The sequence below is a fragment of the Lolium rigidum genome, chromosome 3 (assembly GCF_022539505.1).
Source record: "Lolium rigidum isolate FL_2022 chromosome 3, APGP_CSIRO_Lrig_0.1, whole genome shotgun sequence".
Taxonomy (NCBI): domain Eukaryota; kingdom Viridiplantae; phylum Streptophyta; class Magnoliopsida; order Poales; family Poaceae; genus Lolium; species Lolium rigidum.
The window spans coordinates 193,524,908-193,530,617 of NC_061510.1; the positions used below are offsets into that span (position 1 = coordinate 193,524,908).

Below are 5,710 nucleotides of genomic sequence, written 5' to 3' on the forward strand. Positions count from 1 at the left end.
CTAGTTTTTAAAATATTAAAAATTATACATTTGCGTTTCAAAAAATCGTCACATTTATTCCATGAATACATAAACATATTGAATACTCGTGCGAAGTTTTAGTAGAAATTGCATTCTATTTTGAGCTACAGGAAGAAACAGATTTGTGACTATTTTATGGGGTAGATGTTTTTCAGAAATTTGGTTTTTTTGTATAGCTCAAAATCTAACATATGTTTCTCCAAAATTCCTACCGTACCTTCGGAATGTTGATATTGTTGTGTGTATTTAATTTTAATATTTTGGAAACTAAAAAGTATAACCTTTTAAAAATCAGGAGCACCGGTGTTCATTTGCCAAAGACACTATTCGCTAGATACATCCAAATTTATATAAATATCAAACGTCTATTTATAGATAGAGTGTGGTGTTTTAGAGGCCGAGCTACATGTATCTCTTTATTTTCAAAGACACAAAATTAGTATTTTAAAGTTTCAAAAAAAACTGAAACAAAATCCTAGAGACAGCCAATGATGTATGCTACAATGGTGTAAAATCTCAATGCAAAGTGATTTATATTCTAGGCTACACGAGATCGTAAAATCTGAAAAAATTAGTAATCTTAAAATGTGTACTATTTAGTATAAAATTTGTCATTTTTGTGTAGCCTAGAATATAAAGTAGTTTGTATTGAGATTTTACACCATTGTATTTTACATCATTGGCTATCTCCAAATTTTTTATTCAGAATTTTTAAAATTTTAAAATACAAATTCCAAGTGTTTGAAAATAAAGAGCTACGTCTAGCTCAGTCCCTGTTTGAAGTTTTCGGAGGTAGTATCTGTTTTGTTATCCTTTCGTACGAGTATATCTGGCAATTTGACCATGTCCACACGTATCCGTGAATACAACGTGCGGTTCGTACGTCCATGAGAGTAACCCAATCCAGTTTCTGGTGGATGACTGGCTAGGGCGATGACCACAACATGCGTGACCGCGACCCTTCTCTTCTCTCCTCCCTGGCTCCCTGGCAGTGGCAGCTAGCTAGTGATGTTTGGTGCACCCAACTCGCGACAGCAGCTTACGTTTTCTAACAGCGCTCCTTTGTGTTCTTTACAGGTCAAAAGGGAAAAAAAATCTTACTGGAAAGATGCCACTCCGTAAACTTGTTATTTTAGGCTCACCACTCGTTTTTTTTTCTTTTCTTCGGCCTGAAGTTTGCAAGTTCTTGCCCTTTTCGCAACAATACTCGCTCCACGTCACAGGAAATCAGTGTTCAGGACAGAATTCCTGTCAAAATTTTGACTTTAAATCGGAAACCCGGAAATGAGCTGCGCAGCGCAGAATGAACTCAGTCTCCAGTAAAACACGACGTAACAGCTGCTCCGTGATTAAAAATCAGCGGATGCATGACTGTAATTTGATGAACCGTCCACATGTCTAAACTGTCTCCTTTCAGGCACAAAAGATTTTAAAAATAATGTCTGTCCGGCCGGTCGGGCGTCGCTCTCGGCCGTTTCCGATGTGGTTCCACGAGAGGAGGCGATGTCTCTCTCAATGGATCCGACCTCTATCCCCAACGTTAGATTGCTCATAGTGCGAGTAACTTCAGCTAGTAACATCACACAACCCAAGACATTTTGGTGATACTGAGCGTTAATAACGAACGAAGAAAGAGCGTGAGATAGGTATGTTACCATAACATCACACACCCCAAGACAAGTTGAGTCTACACCATAAGATCGACTGACAACGTCATTTACACCACATATTAGCTTATTATCCACTATGGAGGTAGTAGCTTCGTACTGAGAACATACGCTACGTATACTTGACTAAGCTATTCCCCACTATGACTAGTCTTAACGACGAGTCGACGACGAACGAATACTAGTCGTCGTAAGATTAACCTGGCCTGACCGATGGGTATCGCCATCAGGGCCGGTGATTGGTCCACGCATGCGTCTCGCAATCACAAAACCAAGGGATAAACACCGGTCGTCAGCAATTGTTGCGGACTGGTCGCACAAAATATCCTCTAGAATTTGTAGCTCGCCGGCTGGCTGCAAGATCTCGTCTTCGCTTGCCTGATGATGATTAATTTGCGGCTTCACTATCAGAGGCAAACGAGTCGATCAGAGGAAACGACAACCACACAACACATGGACATGGACATGGTGGCGCACGCGTCGGCACGAAGGTTTGGTGGTGCTGGCTCAAGGGTTGGGCGGGCGGTCAAATGTGCCAGCTTGCGGTCGTCGTTTGTTGTTGAAGGATTTCTTTTTCAAATAAATGTTTTTTTTCTCTTTAGGAGGTTGCAACAAATCTCATTGTCTGCATGTTTCGCAAAATAAAAAGTCTGGCTATGCAGCAATTGGCTTCTTGTGTAGCTGGACTGGCGCCCCCTAGCGGGTGGAAGCTAAGCGCGGGGGATATGCTAGGAGGACGACGATGATGACGTCCTGTCGTGCATCCTTCGTCGTCGAGCCGCCCACCCATCGTGGGAGCAGGAGAAACCCACCTAGGTGGAGGACGTGATGATGTGGCGGCCCGTCTTCGAGGAGGAGCTTGATGCCGAGCTCAACCCTGCACGCCCCCCTACGACGGGTCACTCAACTGCCTTGGCCGACACTCTTTCTGGGCCGGCAAGGACGTCGATGCAGTGCTCGCCGCACACGGTTACGAGCCAACCATCAAGGAGGGCTCCATGGCCTCCACCATACGACGAGCCACTAACATGACAGACTACACAACGCGTGCCTCCACCTGTGTCGAGATTTTCGTCCTCGCGCGTCGCGCCTGCGCTCATCCACAAGCCGGAGCCGGCCCGCTGTCGCGTCGCTCGACCGGCATCGTCTTCAGGAATCCTGAGATGACACGCCAGCCGTAGGGGTGCATCTCCTTCTGGAACCGTCCCACGCCGCACCTGCATGCCCAAGCCGGAGCCGATGTTGCCGAAGGCGCATCCAAAATGGGAGCAAGAGTATGTTCTCTATCAGGTGAAGCTACGGGCTCCCGACGACCCAAACGACATACGGGAGCGCTCATCCAATCGTTGGACGACATGATGCCCGTGGACCCTAAGTACGCTAAGTGGTGGTGTCACCGAGAGCGACACCATCATCCACGCCGACCTCAAGTCGAACAACGGCTTCTCCTCGTTGTTCTTGGAGCCCTTGACTTTAGCCCCTTTCAGAACTGGCACCGCATGTAGAACTAAGGTTAGAGTTAGGTTTAGGTTTAGTTATGTGCACGTAAAAACAGGAGACCTGTTTTCTCAAGGGGAAATAAGCACATGCAAGCTGTCACTGAGGCAGCGTGAGGGCGACGTGGCTAATTTGCATATTTTTTTCGTTTTCTAATTATATGGGAGCACAGTGGGAGGTGATGAGAGCCGTGAGCCCGCTACTACTACCTCACACTAGATTTAAATGTGCGCCTTGGCGCACGATCCCGTAAAATTCATGCCAATTTGTAGTTTGTATAACTCCACTAAAAATCAGGCGAAAAATGATAATACATTTTTTATACAAAACAAAGTCGATAGACAAAAATTACGATTCTTGTGCAGACATTAATTAAGACAAATGGAAAATTAAAGTTACAAAAGTTGCATCAGTGACTCCTGTCATCTATACCGGGATGTACCGAATACAAACAGAAGGGTGCCGACATATCATAACTACTGTTTATTTTACAGAAGAATAAACAACACATGTGCTACTACAGAACTAACGGCACACGGGCTTTCAAAAATTTGTATATGAAGGAAAAAAATGAATTGATCCTTGGACCAGTTCTACACTCGCATGTAGATAAGCTTCTTGATTCTCCGACCACACGCATGTTCGCTGAATATGCAGCCTGATGCTTGTCAATTTACCAACAACCTGCATTTCCGGCATGGAACACATGAATTATTGTAGTGAATTTTACGCATATCAAACTCAAGAAAGATATACTGCGCATTTCTTTTAGAAGTTTCGAGTGCATTGATAGCCAAAACAAATAAAAAACTGCACAGAAATGAGATTTTTGGATTTTTTATCGGACATTAACACTACATCTTCTGCCCAAACTGAGCGCTATTGTTTGAGGATGTTCGCATGACAAATATTTTTATGAGCAAAACCAGAAATATGCATGTTTTGCAAGAGCTATAGCATGTGTTACTGTCTTTAATCGTGTCTAGATTTTCATGGAAATTAAGGGATAAAATCCATCTTTATAAAAAAAGTTCAAAAAATGCATACATCCTTCTCTCAGGAAAAGAAAGATACATAAATCGGGTGTTAACCAGGAAAATCTGAGAATACAAACCAAAAAAATTCAGATTTTACATAGCATGTGAATGAAAGCAGTCCCGGTACCTCCAGGATCAACACAAAGCAAAAAAAAAGTGCATTTGAGATGTCTATTATCTGCCAGTTCAACCATATAATAAACATCCCAAAAAAATTATACTACCCAGTTACATGATTGATTTATGATCCAGAGACTGGGAAGTGGCTTATTTAACTCGTGCCCTTCACCACACCAAGTACACTAAATCCAGTATCCATATATAGACGTAATTTAAGAGCATAAGCATGATTATCTGTCAATGACATTGTTCACCCATATTTGAACAATTATACATTGTGCTACTACAACTTTAATCAACAGATGCTACAACACCCTCAGACGCCTCTTTGAATGAAAGCACGGAGGAACACAAATCCAAAATATCAACTGACCTGACCTAGAAGAAAACATTACCTATGTTGCATTCGGTGAGTCTTCAACCCTCACTTTATTTTCCCTAAGCTCAGTTTCAGTTCGTGTTCCAACCTACAAATCATGATGTATCAATTTATAGCTGCTATATTTTTGCTAGTAAAGCCTAGTACGTACATCCATAGTTATCTCAGTGTGGAACGTCTTTTGTACCTGAATAATAGCAACACCACCAGATAGCCTGGCTACCCTCTCACTTAGCTTTTAATTTTCATATTCATGTTCAACAGCCTGGAAAAATAAAAGTGGGATAAAAATGTTGAGTCAAACAATTTTCATCCACACTTAAAGAGACATGTGTGACAAGCTAATGGAAACTCTATACGAGAAACACAGAGTAAGAAAAATACGCTTAAGTAGCATTAAGCACATAGGAAGGACTTCTAAACTTCTTACCCCAAGGAGTTGATGAATTGGTCCCAATGGCCCAAACCTGGACAGACAGTTTTACATCATTTTCTTCTCAGCTCAGAGAAAAGCTCATGTGATTGTGATCATCATCCAACCCAATAGGAAAATAGCTCAGACGGTCAGATCAACCCAATCTGGTACAACAAGCGAGATACTAAGTTAGTAGAACTGGAAGGAAGCAAGGGGTGCCGAGTTTTTACTAAATCGCTTGATGGTCAGAATTATAGAGGAATGAAACACATAAATATGGAAGCTAACCATCGAGTTATGTTCTTACTAATTCATCCTTCAAAGGAAACTAAAGGGAATCAGAGAAATTTCCATTCCCCAACCAAAAGAGAAACCAAATGAAAATATGCAGTGTTCAGCATTAAATTAATCTAAATGTGGTAATGAAATTAAGCTAGGACCAGACAAAAAAACATGATCTCAAGGTTAACATATGAGCTTAAGAGACGCTCCGTTTGCAGAGAAGATGGATTACCGTAAATTGTGCTTACATCATAATTTTATAAGCAAAGAAGTACACATATGTATTTGGGAA

The 5,710-nt window shown here is 41.9% G+C and overlaps 1 long non-coding RNA gene across 1 annotated transcript; it reads right to left on the reverse strand.

Annotated features, from left to right (window-relative positions):
- Positions 1-3,632: 3,632 nt before the first annotated feature.
- Positions 3,633-5,366, reverse strand: LOC124698794. Its single transcript, XR_007001125.1, has 4 exons — positions 5,152-5,366; positions 4,909-4,986; positions 4,738-4,809; positions 3,633-3,869 (listed from the first exon to the last, which is right to left on the reverse strand). It is a non-coding gene; the product is annotated as an uncharacterized LOC124698794 (long non-coding RNA).
- Positions 5,367-5,710: the final 344 nt, after the last annotated feature.